The 21,194-nt window shown below is 42.7% G+C and overlaps 1 pseudogene; it reads right to left on the bottom strand.

Moving 5' to 3' along the window:
* Positions 1–16,986: 16,986 nt before the first annotated feature.
* Positions 16,987–17,390, bottom strand: LOC123932987 (annotated as a pseudogene).
* Between the last annotated feature and the right edge of the window lie 3,804 nt (positions 17,391–21,194).

The following is a 21,194-nucleotide window of genomic DNA, read 5'->3' as shown; positions in this document are numbered from 1 at the left end:
AGAAAGGGGGATGAAGGGTGGATGAAAATATGAACAAAGCAGAATTAGCTGTGACAGCCAGTGGGGCCAGGCAAATTCAGCGTGGACAGCTGTTGGAAAGAGCCCGACTGAGAGTGAGGAATCTGGGGGGTTAGTCCTGTATCTGTCAAGCTGTCTGACCTAAGCAAGTTACTCTACTGCTTTGGAGCTGATTTTCCACTTTCTAAAGTGAAAGAATTGGGCAAGGTGACTTTCTGAGGTCCACTGTAGCTTTGTCATTCTCATTTCAAAGCTTAAGAAGAAAATGCTAAAGCAACTTAAAACTCTTGTCTTCTGGGAGAGCGTTTCCCAAATCCTAGACCAGAAGACTGTCATTATTTCTAGTTATAATCTTCTTAAAGATTTTATCCAGTCTTTGATCCAGCAAGTCTGCCTTGAGCTTTGTTAATTTTTACTTAGAAGGACAGAACTGATCAATGATTATGTAAATAATTATGGTGGGAAAATGGAATGATAAACATTAACAAATGGAAATGAACGCATTTAGGACAAACACAGTCTGAAACCAAGACAGGGGAAGTGCTTTAACGCAGACATCCTTGGGAACGCGTTGCCCATGTGCCTGGTGCAGAAACAGTCACCGTTTGGGCAGCTCTAGCATTTTTCAAGCCCTGGTGAGAGAGAAGCCATCTCAGGCAGGCAGCGATCAGCAGAGGCCATCTAAGGGTGGCACCAGACAATGACAAGCAGGATAGATTGGCAGCAAATAAGCCACATCCGTGTTTAATATCCAGTGCAGGTAGGGAGGCTTATCACTCTGGAAATCTCTGAAGTTGTATCTCATAGAGGATGGGAAACTTAAAGTATTTGGGTTGCAGAAAAGCTCTGATGAGCGACTCAATGCTTCTTTTGGCTTACATCTCATCTCTTCTGACCTTTTTCTAGTTTTATTTCACTTAAAAACAGCTTCTGTGAGATTCTTGGGAGAATGTCCGTGTCTTCCTCTTTGTCGTATGCCCAGCATCTGCCAGAGGACCTATCACATCGTAGCTGCTTAATAAATGAGGGTTGAGTGAACAAACAAAGGAAGCCACTTGAGGGTTCCTCAGAGGAAATTATGCTCTAGAACAGAAGCATTTTAAAGGGCTGCAGCAGAACTGTGTAAGAAGCGAGAGGCAGAGGCGTGGGACTTCTTCAGAACCCAGAGAATCGGTGAAATTGTAGAGTCAGCACACGATGCAGGAGTGTTTTGGAGGTTTGGAAGTTTTTGGAGAATTATCCTGAAAACAATAACAAAATAAACAAGCAATTGAACAAAAAAGAAAATAGAATGTCTTCCAGGTCCCAAGGTGGGGAAAGCAGGGCTTGGCTCTACGGCATTCCATGTCGGAATCAACATTGTTAAGAAAGCAAAAGCCAACAGAACAGGGTTGATTTGATGGAAACCGAAAAACAGGAGTCAGGGAATTAGAGATCAACTTTGTTCCCCAGTGTAGTCTGGGAGTCTGGATGTCCACACGCAAGAGAGGTGTGCCTACATTACGAATATCCTCATGGTGAAAATGGATTAGTCAGAGGAGGCTGGTTTGTTCTCATCTTATATTCTCTTAGCACAAATATTTGATTTCCATGGAGATTTCCTTATAGGGAACAGTTCTGCTGATGTATCTCTTTGCTCTCAGCTCAACTCCTGTAGGGAGCAGATGCTGAGAGAGAGAGTTAGGAGTACAGAGATGTATTGGGGGTGATGACCATGAACGATAAAGGGAGAGGAAACAGGACTGGGCAGGGGAAGTCTTCAGGCCACAGTGCCAATCTGACACCTGTGGAAAGAAATGGGGAAGGAAGCAGAATTGTGCAGGGAGAGCCTCAGACCGTGACGTGGGATCTGAACAAGCCTCGACCAGCTCAACAGGGCACTCTGGAGCAAAGCTGAGAGAAGTCTTGCGTTGGGTAGACACACCCAGACCCTGGTTGTGCAGTACTGGCTGATGGCCTTGGCTTGAACATGAGGCATATCCCTAAGGTACTGCAGCGAGAAGCCGTCAGCCAACTGCCCTCTCAAAGCTGAGCAGTGAGCTCTGTCGAGGGGAGGCCGGTGCAGCACACCTCCCCAGCTGGTACACTATCCAAGGTTGTTTCCAAATCCTGTATTCGGTGCTGACTCTTACCACTGAATAGTGGTTGGACAGTTAGATGTTTGCTTTCTCAGCCTCCCTGACAATGAGAACGGTCATGAGACCCGATTCTTGCCCATGGGGCTGCTGGGAAGCTAACTGGGGTAAAAGACAAACAGAGCCTTATGAGAAGAGATCATTTTCCCTCTCTTCCGACCAACTATTTGTTTTCTGATTTTGAATACAGTGTTGATGTCTGGGGTGGCAGCCCTCTTGTAACCATGAGGCCATAAGCAAACATGCTAAATGGTATAATACCTTGGTGACGTTGATGAGACTGATTGATCTTCTTGTTGAATAAACAATAAATAATGTTCTTATGGTTTCACTGTTTTTTGTTTGTTTGTTTGGTTTTTTTTTGCCGTTATTTGCAAGTGATACCCTTATTCCCCAGTTCTCGTAACATAGCATATATGATGTTCCTATATTATACATATTTTAAATTCTAAGCTGGCATTATGCCTTACATATCAATTTCTTTTTACTTTGGTTAGAGTGAATCAGTCCTTGTGAAATAAATATTCACTGAGGACACTGAGAAAATTAGTTTCAAGGCCTGAAAAGCTAAAGACTAACTCTCAAAAAGAGTGACAATGTATATTCACTCCGTGTCTTCCCTTAGTTTGAGTTTCCCAATATTAGCAAAGAGAAATGCCTTTATTAAAACCCTAGGATAAAGGAAGGCTACATGTTCTAGTCAGCAAGACATTTTAAAACATTAAAAGCTAGAAATCTGTAACCTCTTGGGTGGCTTTTTCTGTAGCAAAGAAATGAAGCAGAAAGGAAGACTTGAGAGAAGATCCGTGACCTCCGTTGAGGGGACACGGTTCACTTAAAAGAGGGAGTTGGGACCTCACACTCCTTCCTCCCTTTGCTCTCTGCAAGGGCTCCTGGTTTGCCACACCAGAAGCCAGAGAGCAGGAGAGCCCTGTCGTACAGCCCATCAAGCCTGCTTTCTGGGTAGAAAGCACCATGGAGAAGCATGGAGACTGGATCTGAAAGACAAAGGGGAGGTGTTGGGTCCCCCAATGTTGGGTCCATGGTCAAAGGAGCGAGACTGATACAAAGCGAAGGTCAAGCAAAGCTTTATTTCGCGCCAAGCATCAAGAATCAAACCGGCCGTCAAACAGACCGGTTGGGGCCACCCCTTACAGAGAGCCTGACCCCTCCCTGCCTCACAGACTAACTTTTATAGAGCAAAGGCCATGTAGTTGGGCCTGGCCACCCACAGGTGGCCAATGAGATGGTAACACACAGAGAAAGCTGCACAGTCATGCTAGGTCACACACAGGTGGTCAATTGAATTACAATTCACCCCATAGTAGCTATTTGAACTAGCCTATCACCTTGGTCAGAATTGGTGCCCAAAAGGTGCCCAAAAGGTGGGGCCCACACGCCTTGGTAGCTAGGGAGATGGTATGTGCGCTCTACTGATTGGATGTCTCCACCTGGCCCGACTCATCCCTGCCTCTGGGCTCTGTTATCTCTACCTGACCTGACCCACCCTTGTATTTGGGCTTTGTTACCTCGGAGTGGTTTCCCGACTTGCTTTTAAGTAAGTTCCCCTGTGGGGAGGGGCAGGGTCAGTTTAATTTTTACTGCATAAACAACAAAATGGCAGTTCAACCGAGGTGGGGCCACTCTGCTAAATAGGCCCTTACAGAAGGTATCCAGTTCCTTCCTCTGTCCTTGGGCAGAGAAGGTGCTGAACATCTCTAGGACTAAAGTAAGGAACGGAGAGAAGGAAACCAAGGCTGGATCATCTGCAGAGGAGTATGAGTTGTTCTTCAAAAACAGGGTTTCTGAAAACACAAATAGATAAAAACTTTGGGCTTTCAAGTAAGACCCAGATTCAGCCAACTCTCCAGGGAGGTGCTGAGGAGTTTGTTTGCAAATGTACCTTTGGTTTGTATCAAAGGAAGAAGAGTTCTAATTTAACGAGTTATTTCATCCATGAAATAAGGTAATGAAAATGCATATGGAAAAGAATATTCAAGTGTTGAAAAAAAAAAAGGGAAAGTGGAGCCAAGTGGGAAGGAGAAGTTGAAGATTGGGGGGAGGGCGGAGGGCACTTACTGAAGGAAACAAAGTTTTCCAGAAACTCTCAGCTTATGACTCATTGCCCAGAATTTTGTCACATGGGCGGTAGGCACCCCTAGCTGTGAGGGAGTCTGGAGAAGTCAGTGTTTCTACCTAGCACACTGATGCTCTGAACTAAGTCAGTTTTCTGGTAGAAGACACAAAGGGGAGTAAATATTGAGCAGGTAACTAGCAGGGTCTACCATCTTATAGAAAACTAAAACTCACAGATGTGAAGGTATTTGTCCCAAAATTCAAAGATGGAGCTGGGATTGAAATTCTGCTTTTTGACTCCAAAGCAAATGCTTTTGTCCACAGAGCTATGGAGTTGTAATGGAAGGTTGATGCTTCTTCTTACCTTAACATGCAGCATGAAAAAACTGCTACTTACTAGGTACCAGAATCTAATAAGTATGTAGTAAGTATCTATTCAAGTGCTGGTATTTATTCTGTAGGTAATAGAAGCTTTGAACAATTTAAGGAGATGAATCAATCTCATTCGGAGCCAGGAACACTGGTCCCAGGTTTGCCACTGACTTATGATGTACATAAGTCTCTTACTTTTCTAGACGACATTTTCTTACTGTCTATGAAATGAAAGTAACAATGCCATCTCAAAATTCAGATGATATGAAATGTAACAATGATGTTAAATGTCTACTACCCATGGATAGAGTGTTTTACAGATTTATTTATTTATTTTAGAGAGAGAGAGAGTGCGAGTGAGGGGAGGGGAAGAGGGAGAAGGAGAGAGAAACTTAAGCAGACTCCACGCTGACATGGGGCTCAATCTCACTTCCCTCAGATTGCAACCTGAGCCGAAATCAAGAGTTGGACACTTAATCGACTGTGCCACCCAGGTTCCCCCCTGGATAGAGTGTTTTAAGGAAAACTAAGACATGTCAAATCAGCATTTTTGACCACAGTACTCATCAAGAACATTCCAGATAAAGACAAGATACTACCCTTATTGGATGAAGTAACTGTGGGATTAAATACGACCCAAACCCAAGTGCTTGGAGAACTGCTGCTGGGAAAGTGCACCACAGAGAATAACAATGCTCCCTCTTCCTTTTCTTCCTTCCTTCTTTCCTTCCTTCTGTTCTTTCTTATTTCGTTCTTTCTTTCTTCCTTCTCTCTCTTTCTTCTTTCTTTCTCTTCTTTCTCTTTCTTCTTTCTTTCTTTCTCCTTCCTTCCTTCCTTCCTTCCTTCCTTCCTTCCTTCCTTCCTTTTTGAAAAACTTTCTGCCTTTTTTGAGCTCCTGGATCTGAAGCAGGTCTGTGGTGGAGGGATGAGCTGCTGCAGAGGTCACCATAGGGAACCTCTTCCAACATACGGGGTCTTGAGGAAGCTCTGTGGGATTTGAAAGCTGCCACAGGTTGTCTCATTTCAAAGAGAACATGTGAAAAAGACAGCCACAGCAGCTACTGTGATATGCAAGACAGTGGGAATTAGGGCTAAACATCAAGAGAGACTCTTGATAACAGATCTATAGTATTTTAGAGCTGATGGCAACCTAGCTTCAAAAAACACCTTGATTTGTAGGTTTTCATTTGAAAGGGTATAAATGCTCCCTTTGAAGATGCTGAAAATGAGTAAATGTCCTCACAGTTGTTGAGATGATCTGTAAATACAGACAGGCAGAGTTGGGGCTCTGAATTCTAAGTCTGCACTTTGGGAAAGTTGTCTCATCTTTCCAATGTATTTCCATGTCAGTAAAATGGGATAGTAATAGAAGCTCTCCTGGGTTACTTTGATTAGACAAGATAATCCACGTAAAGCTCTTGGCACATGGTATGTCCTCCATAAATTCTAGCCCTTAATCAGTATGTATCTGTAAATGATAAGAAGTTATGGTTTCACTTATTTGTGGAGCATAACAAAGAACATGGAGGACATGGGGAGATGGAGAGGAGAAGGGAGTTGTGGGAAATTGGAAGGGGAGATGAACCATGAGAGACTATGGACTCTGAAAAACAACCTGAGGGTTTTGAAGGGGTGGGGGGTGGGAGGTTGGGGAACCAGGTGGAGGGTAATAGAGAAGGCATGTATTGCATGGAGCACTGGGTGTGGTGCAAAAACAATGAGTACTGTTACACTGAAAATAAATAAATAAATTAAAAAAAAAAAAAGAAGAAGAAGTACATAGCCATCGTTTCTAGGTCTTTTACTTGCCCTTAGAGCGAGAATGGAAGAAGGCAGATCGACAGAGGAAATGCCCAAAAGTTGGACCAGACAGCCCAGGTTTTTTAATTTTAAAAAATTTTATTTATTATTATTTATTATTATACATTATTATGTATTATTTTATTTTTATTATATTGTTTTTATATTATATTATTATATATATTATATATGTTACATATAACATATAATTATATTATATTTATTATATGGTAGTAAGGTAATATAAGATCTATCCTCTTAACAGATTTTTAGAAAGATTTTATTTGTCAGAGAGAGAGAGAACAAACAGGAGGGGAACAGCAGGCAGAAGGAGAAGCAGGCTCCCTGCTGAGTAAGGAGCCTAATGCGGGCCTTAATCCCAGGACCCAGGGATTAAGACCTGACCTGAAGGCAGATGCTTAACTGACTGAGCCACCCAGGCACCCCTCTTAACAGATTTTTTAAGTATACAATAGGATTTTAACTATAGGCATAACGTTATATGTCAGGTCTCTAGAACTTACTTATCTTGCATTACTTAAGCTCTAAACCCATTGATTAGGAACTCCTGATTTTCCCCTCACCCTTCTGACCAACCCCCAACCAACAACCACCATTTTGCTCTCTGCCTCTGTAAGTTTGACCATTTAAGATACCTTACATAACTGGAATCATACAGGATCTGTCCTGCTGTGGCTGGCTTTTTTCACTTAGCATGTCTTCCAGGTTCACCCATGTTGTTGCACGTTGCAGGATTTCTTTCTTTTCAAAAGTTCAATAGCGTTCTATTGTATGTATATACCACATTTTCTTTATCCCTTCATTCACTGGTGAACAAAGCAGGAAAAATGTCTAATGGAAAAAAGACCGTCTCTTCAACAAATGGTGTTGGGAAAATTGGACAGCCACATGCAGAAGAATGAAACTGGAACATTTCCTTATATCATGCACAAAAAAAGACTCAAGATGGATGAAAGATCTAAATGTAAGACAGGAATCCATCAAAATCCTTGTCGTGAATACAGGCAGCAACCTCTCTGATCCCAGACAGCCCAGGTTTTGAGTCCTGCTCTGTCTCCTCTAATGCTGTGGTCTTCACTCAGTCTCTTTACTTCTCAGGACTCCAGTCCCTTCTCTGACTAAGAAATGTGTCTTTCCTCTTGGGCCTTTGCTTTGGCATCCTGGTACTAATATTGATATAAATAAACCCAATGCCTTTGTTAACTTCCACAAACAATCCATTCACAGGGAACATATAATGATCTATCTTTATTTATTTATTTATTTATTTATTTATTTATTTATTTATTTTCAGTGTAACAGAATTCATTGTTTATGCACCACACCCAATGCTCCATGCAATACATGCCTCCCATAATACCCACCACCTGGCTTCCCCTACCTCCCACTCCCCGCCCGTTCAAAACCCTCAGGTTGTTTTTCAGAGTCCATAGTCTCTCATGGTTCACCTCCCCCTCCAATTTCCCTCAACTGCCTTCTCCTCTCCATCTCCCAATGTCCTCTATTTTATTTGTTATGCTCCACAAATAAGTGAAACCATATGATAATTGACTCCCTCTGCTTGACTTATTTCACTCAGCATAATCTCTTCCAGTCCTGTCCATGTTGCTACAAAAGTTGGGTATTCATCCTTTCTGATGGAGGCATAATACTCCATAGTGTATATGGACCACATCTTCCTTATCCATTCGTCCGTTGAAGGGCATCTTGGTTCTTTCCACAGTTTGGTGACCGTGGCCATTGCTGCTATAAACATTGGGGTACAGATGGCCCTTCTTTTCACTACATCTGTATCTTTCTGGTAAATACCCAGTAGTGCAATTGCAGGGTCATAGGGAAGCTCTATTTTTAATTTCTTGAGGAATCTCCACACTGTTCTCCAAAGTGGCTGCACCAACTTGCATTCCCACCAACAGTGTAAGAGGGTTCCCCTTTCTCCACATCCTCTCCAACACACGTTGTTTCCTGTCTTGCTAATTTTGGCCATTCTAACTGGTGTGAGGTGGTATCTCAATGTGGTTTTAATTTGAATCTCCCTGGTGGCTAGTGATGATGAACATTTTTTCATGTGTCTGATAGCCATTTTTATGTCTTCATTGGAGAAGTGTCTGTTCATGTCTTCTGCCCATTTTTTGACATGATTATCTGTTTTGTGTGTGTTGAGTTTGAGGAGTTCTTTATAGATCCTGGATATCAACCTTTTGTCTGTACTGTCATTTGTGAATATCTTCTCCCATTCCGTGGGTTGGCTCTTTGTTTTGTTGACTGTTTCCTTTGCTGTGCAAAAGCTTTTGATCTTGATGAAGTCCCAAAAGTTCATTTTCACTTTTGTTTCCTTGGCTTTTGGAGACATATCTTGAAAGAAGTTGCTTTGGTGAGACAGGAATCCATCAGAATCCTAGAGGAGAACATAGGCAGTAACCTCTTCGATATCAACCACAGCATATAATGATCTTTAAAAAATTCTGACTCTGGATTCATAATGACCATAGAAAGATACTTTGCTGCACAGAGTGCCCACAATCTCACTTGGAAAACCTCCATTAGACTGATGTCTCTTCTTCCCTCCCAGTCCTCAGACAATGACTGAGGACTTGCCCCAAGAATGCATTCAACCCCATTTTTCCTTCCCCTTTTCTCCTTTATTATCTGGAGAAAGGTGCTTCTACTGCAAGAACCCTTCTTCTCCAACAGGTGCAAAACTATTGCTCTCTTCTTTGTAACAACTGGCTTATCAACGGCTGGCTTATTTCTCTCTCCTTAGAAGGAATTCTTTTACCAGCTACAAGGAAGATAAATTTTTCTCTGATTATTGTTATTATTAAACCTCTTAACCTTTAGAATTCCATCAATGATTCTATTCTTGGAAAGACACTGTATTGGATATTTTCCATTTGCTCTTCTGAATCTCTCCCCACCCTGCTCTGTGTGTGGGGAAGTTGACCCATGGTGATGACATCAAGGGCCCCCTTGCCCTGCGGCTTTTGGTGGTTTGGCTAGTGAGAGGCAATAGCAGGAGATTGGAGTTTAGAAAGAGAGAGACTTTAGACTTTAAGGCATTTACTCTCTCAGCTCCCATTTCTCCCGGTCACTGTATGTTGGATACATCCTCTACCAAAGACTACTACAGAGCTTATCCCTTGTCCGTTGACCCTTCCCTGCGATGACTCTTTTGGCTTCTGGGAGGTACTTTCTCTCCTTGTAATTTCAGGCCTAGAGACGGTCCCAGCTCCTGCTGTAGCTGGCCCCAGGGATGCTTCATTGTTTCTTATGGTTTTCCTTCACCTTGTCTACACTGTTATTAATGGTGAGCTTATTAAACTCCTTTCAATCATATCATTTGAGTTTGCTATTTATTTCTAGATTCAGCAACCTGGACATTTATCTACAATTTCATTCCTTCATTCTCTCAAAAATCACGACCAGGAACTATTCTAGGGGCTGGGTCATAAGTGTGAGTAGGAAGACATATTTCCCATGAGCTCGATTTTGATGAAGGAAAGAGACAAGTGAGCAGATGGTCACAATGGAGTTGTAATGAGAAGTGTATTAGCTTCTTTTTTTCTTTCTTTGAGAGAATATGAGGGAGGTTCTTAACTTACTTTGGGGAGTCTGATAGAGAAATGCTTTCCGAAAAAGACAAAGCTTGTGTCGATCCTTGAAGGATGTGTGGGAATTAGCCGGGTAGATGGGGAGGATGAAAAAGGGAGGATGTACTAGAGGATGGAACAGTATGGGGAAAATGCTAGAAGGAGGACCGGTCAAAGAAGACAGAGTAGAGGTAGCTCTTGAGTGATGGAAGAATGGGTCAGTCAGTAAACGACCTCTCTTTACACTGTTAACAATGGAGAACAAAGTGAGGGTTGATGGGGGAGGTGGGTGAGGGGATGGCATGGATGGATGAAGGGTGTTAAGGAGGGCACTTTTTGTGGTGGACACGGAGTGTTGTATATAAGTGATGAATCACCGAATTCTACTTCAGTAGAATGTATTGTGCTATAGGTTAAGTCAATATAATTTTTTAAAAAATGACCTCTTTCTCTCCTTCCTCTCTCCCTTCTCTCTTTTTTGTTTGTTTGTTTTTTACTACGCAAGAATTTTGTCTTTATCCTGAACACGATGGGGAGCCAGAGAAGGGTTTGTTCTAGAAAGACCTCTCTGGATGTAGTGTGGAGAATGGTCTAGAGGTACCTTGAAGGTAGTGAAAACAGCAGGAAGAGTCGAGAAAAGGAATAGGTGAGAAATAAGGGCTTCAACTACAGTCATGGCAGAATGGATGCTCAGGTAGGAGGACTCAAGAGAAAGTCTATGTGGGTGGGCTTTTTACTACACTGGCAGTGGCTTTCTCATTTCAAACAGGGGACATAGAAATATAGGCATGACAAGGAACTGGAAAGTTCTAAGCCTGTTTATTATATTCTAAATTAGGTTTGCACATTCTGAAAGTTCAATATCATATGAACGCTGTGAAAGATCAAATAATACTATGATGTATCTGTATCAGTAACACCATCAGCCCTAACCAAGTAATGAGTTAAAGAGCAACAAATCCAAGCTTCCAAAGGGCAGACCACCAACACAGAGTTCTTTCTTCTGTGCTGGTAGGGACGGTGGCCACCTTCCAACACCTGTTCCCTGGCTGCCTTTGTTCTTCAAAGAACAGGCACAGGATCCAAGCAGCCATCAGAATGCAGTGAGAGCAGCAATTAGTTCTGGTGAACCACCTACTGGAATCAGTCCCGCTGAGAATGAGTTAGGAAAACTGAAGCTGGGATTGTTCTTTGCACAAACCCTGTTTCCGCCTTCACCAGTTCAGACTTTGGCGGAGAGAAAGAAGACAGAAAAGAAGGAGGTTGAGTAGGGTCTGGATTCTGTAGCAGTTCACCTTTGTTCAAAAGTAGCAGAATTGAGGGGCGCCTGGGTGGCTCAGTGGGTTAAGCCGCTGCCTTCGGCTCAGGTCATGATCTTGGGGTCCTGGGATCGAGTCCCGCATCGGGCTCTCTGCTCGGCAGGGAGCTTGCTTCCCTCTCTCTCTCTCTGCCTGCCTCTCTACTTGTGATCTCTCTCTGTCAAATAAATAAATAAAATCTTTAAAAAAAAAGTAACAATTGAAATGAAGCTGTTGAACTATTGAAATCAAAGTTGGAGAGCTTTTCCAGCACCTAGTCTCTCTGTGCCTGTCCCTAAGGATGGCTCCTGCGATGGAAAGAACATTTTCATCTTTATTCTCTTATGGGCATGAGGGATGTCACATTGGAAAAAGGGATCATAGGGCCATGACAAGTTGTTACTGGGTCTGCCCTTCAAATACATTCTCTTGACAACCTCAACTGTATAACTTAGTGCTGAAGAGCAGGGCCTTGTAATTCCAACGGCGAGATTTTAAACCCTGGCTCTGACTCTTGCTAGCTGTGTAACTTCGGGAAGTTGCTTAATCCTTCTGAACCTGAATTTTCTCATTCATAAACGACAATGTCAATATTTAGCTCAAGGGGGTCAAGGGTGAATTAAATGAGTCAGAGTAGAGATTACCTGGCTCAGAGCAAGGACTCAAGGGGTGGTAACTTCTACCATTCGAACAGAAAATGGGAGATGAAGTTGCCAAATTAAGAGCCCAAGCCGGGCCTTCATTTTTGTGGTTCCCCTCTACCTAGGCTGGGAAGCAGTGGAAGCCTTGAAGAACGTTGCCCCAGGCTTGGGTTGGCTTTCACCTTGAAGAAGGATGATTCAGTGTGGAATGCTGGCAGGCTCCTCCACAGTGAGGATTCTCATGGGTCTAGTTTTGAACTGGACTATCTGGTATTTGAGTTTTCTGTCCAGGAAAGCAACTGAGAAAACACTGAGATAAGCATGTGGTGAGAGCTTCTCTAATTTGATAAGCGTACTTTTACAATGTTTGCATGACTTATAAAAATGTTCTGTCTTCCGGGCCTGCAGAAGCAAATGCTCCCACTCCAGTTGTCTCTTAGCCATGAACTTGGTATCAGTCCCAATTCATACCTGCATTATTTATACCTTTGCTGTGCCACAGGAGAACCGGCCATTTTTCTCTCTTGAAGGTGCCTCTTTGGGACTTCTCAGCATTCTATGTCCCCTTTCTTCTTCCTTCCTTTCTGGTAACAGAGAGGCAATACAGTGTGCTGCCTAAAAGCAAGGATTCTAAAGCCTGGCTGCTTGGGTTCGAATCAAGCTCCATCACTTACAGGCTATGTTGCCTGGGGCCAATTACTCATCCTCCAATGGCTCAGACTCCCCATGTGGAACAGAAAGATGAATAATAGGATTGTTGTGAGCATAAAATGAATCAGTACGTGATGGAGGTGGAACAGATCTGGGTAAGGTAAGTACTGTATGTGTGTCATGAACTATCCTAGATGTTTTTCTTACAGATTATCAATCAACCCTCACAATAATCTTATGAGTAAGCACGATTTATTCCCATTTCACAGGTGAGCAGCTGAAGCTTACAGAGGTTAACTAGGGTGAGAGCACAATGCTAATAAACAGAGAAGTAAATCTAGTAGAGAATTAAACCCAGGTTTGTCTGCCTCCTTTCTAAGTCCATGTTCTTTTTTTTTTTTTTAAAGATTTTGTTTATTTATTTATTTATTATTTATTTATTTAATGAGAGAGAGAGAGAGCCAGAGAGCGCGTGAGAGTGCGCACACAATCAGGGAAAGCAGCAAGCAGAGGGAGAAGCAGACTTCCTCTTGACCAGGGAGCCCGATGTGGGACTTGATCCCAGGACCCCAGGATCAAGACCCAAGCCAAAGGCAGATGCCCAGCTGACTGAGCCACTCAGGTGTCCCAAGTCCATGTTTTTAACTTCTAAGTACCCTGTCTCCCATAGTAGGTGCTATGCTTTGTTTGTTTTTGGATTTCAGTGTTGTTTTTTATTTTTATTTTTTAAAATTTTTATTTATTTATTTATTTATTTATTTATTTGAGAGAGAGATGGCTAGAGAGAGCACCAACAGGGGGGAGGGGAGGAGGGAAAGGGAGAAGCAGACTCCACACTGAGCATGGAGCCCCACACAGGGTTTGAGCCCAGGATCCTGGGATCATAACCTGGGCTGAAAGCAGACATTGAACGGACTGAGCCACCCCGGTGCCCCTAGTGTTGTGTTTTTTCTTTTTTAAATTCACTTAGCCAGCATATAGTACATCATTAGTTTTTGATGTGGTGTTTGGTGATTCAGTAGTTGTGTATAACTCCCAAAGCTCATCACATTATGTGTCCTCCTTAATGTCCATCACCTAATTACCCCATCCTCCCACCACTTCCTCTTTCACAACCCTCAGTTTATTTCCCAGAATTAAGTCTGTCATGGTTCATCTCCCTCTCTGATTTCTTCCCGTTCAGTTTTCCCTCCCTTCCCATACGATCCTCTGCCGTATTTCTTATATTCCATGTATGAGTGAAACCATATGATAATTGTCCTTCTCTGATGTGTTGTTTTGTAAAAACACATTCTTCTCCAGCGTATTTGGCAATCTTTTTTTTTTAAATTAATTTATTTATTTTCAGTGTAACAGTACTCACGGTTTTTGCACCACACCCAGTGCTCTATGCAATACGTGCCCAACCTCCCACCCCCCGCCCCTTCAAAACCCTCAGGTTGTTTTTCAGAGTCCATAGTCTCTCATGGTTCATCTCCCCTTCCAATTTCCCACAACTCCCTTCTCCTCTCCATCTCCCCATGTCCTCCATGTTCTTTGTTATGCTCCACAAATAAGTGAAACCGTATGATACTTGACTCTCTCTGCTTGACGTATTTCGCTCAGCATAATCTCTTCCAGTCCCGTCCATGTTGCTACAAAATTGGATATTCATCCTTTCTGATGGAAGCATAATACTTCATCGTGTATATGGACCACATCTTCCTTATCCATTCGTCCGTTGAAGGGTATTTTGGTTCTTTCCACAGTTTGGCAACCGTGGCCATTGCTGCAATAAACTTTGGGGTACAGATGGCCCTTCTTTTCACTACATCTTTATCTTTGGGGTAAATACCCAGGAGTGCAATTGCAGGGTCATAGGGAAGCTCTATTCTTAATTTCTTCAGGAATCTCCACACTGTTCTCCAAAGTGGCTGCACCAACTTGCATTCCCACCAACAGTGTAAGAGGGTTCCCCTTTCTCCACATCCTCTCCAACACACGTTGTTTCCTGTCTTGCTCATTTTGGCCATTCTAACTGGTGTCAGGTGATATCTCAATGTGGTTTTAATTTGAATCTCCCTGATGGCTAGTGATGATGAACATTTTTTCATGTGTCTGATAGCCATTTGTATGTCTTCGTTGGAGAAGTGTCTGTTCATATCTTCTGCCCATTTTTTTGATATGATTATCTGTTTTGTGTGTGTTGAGTTTGAGGAGTTCTTTATAGATCCTGGATATCAACCTTTTGTCTGTACTGTCATTTGTGAATATCTTCTCCCATTCCGTGGGTTGGCTCTTTGTTTTGTTGACTGTTTCCTTTGCTGTGCAGAAGCTTTTGATCTTGATGAAGTCCCAAAAGTTCATTTTCACTTTTGTTTCCTTGGCCTTTGGAGACATATCTTGAAAGAAGTTGCTGTGGCTGATATTGAAGAGGTTACTGCCTATGTTCTCCGTATTTGGCAATCTTGACGTGACCAGGCTACCTGAGAAGAGAATGCCCTCTCCTTACTACGGATACATGAACGCTCAAAATGAAAATGGACGACTGGAATTAGCAAATTCTCAGAAAGCACTGGTAGCAATCACAGGAATAAAGAAGTCAATTTGTTTCCAGTTACTCACTGACTTACTGCCTTAGACTTGGATATATCCCAGCTGACCTGTTAGCCTCTAGCCTTATCCCGCCCTTCAAACAGCTTTGGGATTCATCTAAATTTTCAAACTTTTGCTCTAAATTACCCCCAAACATGGAAAAGTGCTTCTAGCAAGTCTAGGGGAGGCATAGTTTAAAGCAGTCTGCTATAAGCATAAGATTTCTTTGAAGACTTGCATGTTATCTTAAAAATTCATGTGGAGGGGCACCTGGGTGGCTCAGTGGGTTAAGCCTCTGCCTTCAGCTCAGGTCATGATCTCAGGGTCCTGGGATCGAGCCCCACATTGGGTTCTCTGCTCAGCAGGGAGTCTGCTTCCCCCTCTCTCTCTGCCTGCCTCTCTACCTACTTGTGATCTCTCTCTCTCTGTCAAATAAAAAAAAAATTCATGTGGAAAAAACAATGAACACTGTTATGCTGAAAATAAACAAATAAAAAAGTAGGTAAAGAAAAAAAATTCATGTGGATTTTGCTTATCTTCTTTTCTTTCAAATAAATGCTTCATTTATGAATAATTTTAGATTCACAGAAAAGTCACACGGACAGTTAAAGAAACTTCCTGATTCCCTTACCCAGTTTCCCCCAATTTTCACATCTTATATAGTCATGGTGCATTTGCCAAAACTAAAAGATCAACATTTATACACTGTATGCACCAAACTCCAAACTTTATTTGGATTTCCCCAATATTTCCACTCATACACTTTTCTCTTCCTGGATCCTACCCAGGGTACCATGTTGTATTTAGTTGTTATATCCCCTTTGTCTCTTCTGGTCTGTGAAGTTTTTCCATCTTTCCTTATTTTTCAAGGCCTTGATTAACTGTTTTGAGGGTACTAGTCAGTTTTGTGGGCTGTCCCTTAATTTGGTTTTGTCTGATGTTTTTCTCATGATTATATTGGGGTTATGGGTTTTGAGGAAGAATACCATGGGATGTAGTGCTCTTCTCTTTATATTTAAGGGTATTTAACAGCAACATGACTTATCAATGATGATGTTAACCTGGACACTTGGTTAAGGTAGTGTTCCTTAACATAAGGCAAACACTACCAGGTTGTTTCACTGTAAAATTATTTTTTTTAATTTTTAAAAAAATTACACTTAGTTAATGTGGAGTGTGATATTAGTTTCAGATGCATGTAAAATGATTATTTTTCCTTTCCCTACTCTGTTCTGAGGAACCTGAGTCACTAAGCTCGGCCCACACTCACAGGGAGGGGAATTAAGCTCCACCTCCTGTATTGGGGAATATAGACATATATTATTTCAAATTATTCTGTAAGGAATATTTGTCTCCCCTCCTCTATTAATTGAATCATTTATTTACATCACTTTGGCTCATTAGTGTCTAAACATACTACTTCCTACTTCCAAATCTGTGAGTGGAATGAACTTTTCAGAAACGTGTATCCTGAGGATTCTGAGAAGCACAGACAAAACCCATGCCCTACTAGTCACTTCCTTGCTTCCTCTGAATCATAGGCTTTAATGATCGTTGTGAATGAAAGAGTAAATGAATGATACAGGTGAGCATGATCATTAGTGCTGTCTCAGGGTAAGGATGTTTGACTCTAACACCCGAGTGTGACCAAATAGCTTCTCATACTTTCTTTCCTTCTTTCTTTCTCTCTCCTTCCTTCCTTCCTTGTTTCTTCTTCCTCTTCCCCTTCCTCCTCCCCCTCCCCCTCCGTTTTCTTCTCCCTCTTCTTCAACGAAGAATCACCTTTATTGAACATCCGGGGTCAGTTTCTCTATTTGTCCTTCCGGGGGATCTTGGCTGGTGTGAGGAATGGAATTGTTGTCTGGCACAGAGTGGAGGAGATCTTATTGATGTCGTAGAGGCCAACCATGGAAAAGGTGAGGCAGGGGGTAATGCACACTTGGTGGATGACGCCAGATGCAAGGAGAGCCAACAGGAGACAGGGAAGAATCTCGGGGCAGATCTTTGCTTGGAATCCTTTGCCAAAGACAACATTCTCAAGATTCCTGGTGGCGTGAGAGAGAAGACTAAAAGGCTGGAGCCCAGCAGGCACCCCTTGATGGCGTGCCACTGCGTGCAGGCCAGCTGGAGCTGGTACACGTGCAGCCTTAGGAAGAGCAGCAGGGACAGGAGCAAGGAGAGTGCCAGTGAGCTGCCCACACCCACAGCCATCATGCCCTGCCCTTGGGCCCTATCCTTGAATTGGGCCAAGAAAGAGGGGAGCCCAACTGGAGCAGTTGTGCGTGTATATCACCCCTTCCTATTTTTCCTTTTAATATTCCTTAAGACACACTCAACATGTTTTATTCATTTTTAAAGATCCATTTATTTTTGAGAGAAGGAGGGAGAGAGAGAGAGAACATGCACACACACGGGGGCGGGGGGCTAGGGGCTAGGGACAAAGGGAGTGAAAAACTCAACTAGACTTCACATCGAGCTTGGAGCCCCATGGGGACTCACTCTCACAACCCCTAGCTCATGACCTGAGCTTGAAACCAAGAGTGGGCCCCTAACCACTGTGCCACCCCAACATTCTTTTATATTAAGACTCAGTGCTAGAGGAGGAGCTGATTGAGCCATTTTTCAAAGGTGACTCTAAACGACCCTTTACAAGGTCTTCAACCACTCAGCAGGCTTTGCAATGCAGCAAAAAACAGAAACGGAAACAAAGAGACAGGGTAGTGCCTCTTTAAAATAGGAAACCTAATGAGAAGACTCGGGCATCTGGAGGCCTATTTTTTTCCACAGGCCTGAAATCCTGGACCAATTGCAGAGTGGCGGTAGGCCTGGGTGTTCTCATTGGTCTGCACCCAAGATGAAGGCGGGGCTTTGACTATAAAAAAAGGGAGGCCGGGTGCTCTGCTCTGTAGGATGTTGAGGGGTGGTTAGTGAGCTAGTGAGCGAAGGTTAGATTTTACAGTCCTAGTAGCTGGGGCGGTCTCGTTAGGAGGGAGTGAGTGGAAAGAATCAAACGTCTAGATCTTAAGGGAAATCGGGGGCAGCTTACTTTAGAAATGAAAGGCGAATGAAGAAAAAAGACAGGGGAATCTCAAGGAAACAAAACCAGCCGTTTGCAGACAAAATATCTCCTAGGAGGTTATGGTCACTTCCTGAAGTCATTGTATCAGGCATGTATGTCTTCTTTGAAATACAGATGGAGGGGAAACTTTTCTAACTGTTGAGGTTCCTAAAGGGAGTTCTTGGAGGAACAACATTGAAACTTCCAGTTTTCGGGGCGCCTGGGTGGCTCAGTGGGTTAAAGCCTCTGCTTGGGCTCAGGCCATGATCTTGGGATCAAGCCCCGCATCCGGCTCTCTGCTCCGCGGGGAGCCTGCTTCCTCCTCTCTCTCTGCCTGCCTCTCTGCCTACTTGTAATCTCTCTCTGTCAAATAAATAAAATTCTTAAAAAAAAAAAAAAAACTTCCAGTTTTCTTCTCTCATGCTCAAATCTTACTTAGAAGTCACCTGCTTTTAATTGGTTTCTCTTTAACCTCCGGCTTAGAAGATGTTTCAGCAAAATCACTCTTCCGGCTACCTTAGTGCAGTTGTATAACCTTCTAAGAGCGCATAGTTCCTATGCTTGAGGCAAATTCGCTAATTTTCATTTCCTCACAAAAATCTTTTAAATGCTTTTTCTAGCCTCCATCTGGACTTGTGAAGTCTAGATTGGAAACTCCTGTCTAAAGTAATGGCCGGAAAAAATAATGGCAGAAAGTAAGGCAAAACTACTACATTCGTTCTGGAGACTAAAAGTTTGGATACCAAGCTTAGCTGAAAATTAAGGGCAGAAAATGTACAGTACTTTTGAATTTCATTTCTTCAAGAGAAGGAAGTATCTTTAGCGAAAAGTAGTAAAGAACTAAAGTGAATGTCAAGCATCATGCGGCTTTTGAGTCTTTTTTTTCCCAGGGAGTTAAGGTTTTTAGCCACAGTCCTTTAGAAAGCAGTTGTCTGACCTGAAAAGGATAAAAAGAAAAACCTGTGGGCTGTGGGCTGAAACTCCCCTGCTTGAATGTACAGTTGAGGGGGGGAATGTATTACCTCACCTTGGACTCCTCCTTTAATGTCAGAATTGTTTAGCTGAGAGAAGTTTCCTGATGAGTAAATGGTTAGAACCCTTTGCTGTGGGGGATAATGAGGAAACGAGCTGTTTAGATGCTTATCCAGAGCACTGTGAGAATTGAGGCTTCCCTGACCTTATTGAGGAACAGTGGTTGCCCTAGAGAAAGGGGATAATGTGGCAACTTTGTAGGAGATTGATCAAGAGTATCCTGGGGCCATTGCTGCTACAAACATTGGGGTACAGATGGTCCTTTTCACTACATCTGTATCTTTGGGGTAAATACCCAGTAGTGCAATTGCAGGGTCATAGGGAAGCTCTAATTTTAATTTCTTGAGGAATCTCCACACTGTTCTCCAAAGTGGCTGCACCAACTTGCATTCCCACCAACAGTGTAAGAGGTTCCCCTTTCTCCACATCCTCTCCAATACACGTTTCCTGTCTTGCTAATTTTGGCCATTCTAACTAGTGTCAGGTGGTATCTCAATGTGGTTTTAATTTAATCTCCCTGATGGCTAGTGATGATGAACATTTTTTCATGTGTCTGATAGCCATTTGATGTCTTCATTGGAGAAGTGTCTGTTCATATCTTCTGCCCATTTTTTGATATGATTATCTGTTTTGTGTGTGCTGAGTTTGAGGAGTTCTTTATAGATCCTGGATATCAACCTTCTGTCTGTACTGTCACTTGCAAATATCTTCTCCCATTCCGTGGGTTGTCTTTTTGTTTTGTTGACTGTTTTCCTTTGCTGTGCAGAAGCTTTTGATGTGGAAAGAACCAAGATGCCCTTCAACGGACGAATGGATAAGGAAGATGTGGTCCATATATACGATGGAGTATTATGCCTCTATCAGAAAGGGTGAATACCCAACTTTTGTAGCAACATAGATGGGACTGGAAGAGATTATGCTGAGTGAAATAAGTCAAGCAGAGAGTCAAGTATCATATGCTTTCACTTATTTGTGGAGCATAACAAAGAACATGGAGGACATGGGGAGATGGAGAGGAGAAGGGAGTTGAGGGAAACTGGAAGGGGAGATGAACCATGAGAGACTATGGACTCTGAAAAACAACCTGAGGGTTTTGAAGGGGCGGGGGTGGGAGGTTGGGGGAACCAGGTGGTGGGTAATAGGGAGGGCGCGTATTGCACATGGAACACTGGGTGTGGGTGCAACAACAATGAATACTATTATGCTGAAAAAAAAATAAAGTGGAAAAAAATAAAGAGTATCCTGGGGAATGTGATGGATATATTGACTGTGATCTCCTAAGTGCTACATAGCAAACTGTATTGCAGTTTGTGTTCAGCATATAAAGTGGTCTCTTGTAAAAATCACACTATACCTAAACATCTAGGTCTACCTGCTTTGAGAAATACCTGGAAAAGTGGGGGGGGGGAACCCCAAGGATACATAACTTTGTCTACCCTCATCCCAGTGAGTGGAGAGTTAATTCTGTTAATACTGTATTCATGAAGGAAGCTGGGCTCAAGAGCAAAGCTCTTGCCTTATAGATCTTGTGCTCACGATGTGTATAGTTCTGGGTAAGTAATCTGCTTGATGTAGAGTCCCTCAACAGATGAGATCAGGGATCTTGAGTCTCAGCCATTCCAGAGGACACTGCTAGTTAAGGGTTACAATTAGAACTGGGTTGTTGGGTCTGTGTGGGGAAGGGACTCCAGCAAGAGGAAGCCCAGGGGTAGCAGGGAGTGGCTTAGCTTCTTCATGACTCCCAACACAGAAAACCAATTTTCTCATTACTCATCCTGTAGCGTTCTCACCTGTAACTGTCTCTTTACTGATAGCAAAGTTTCTCTGCTTCTAACAATTCCAGAAGCTGGTATATTAGTGATTTAATGGTCAACCAAGAATTCACTTAAATATAAGTGAAATCGAAGATAAAGTGCATGGTATATTTT

Source organism: Meles meles, chromosome 2 (genome assembly GCF_922984935.1).
Source record: "Meles meles chromosome 2, mMelMel3.1 paternal haplotype, whole genome shotgun sequence".
NCBI lineage: Eukaryota > Metazoa > Chordata > Mammalia > Carnivora > Mustelidae > Meles > Meles meles.
Note: the sequence above shows the minus strand (reverse complement) of the source record. Positions and strands in the feature narration are given on the sequence as shown.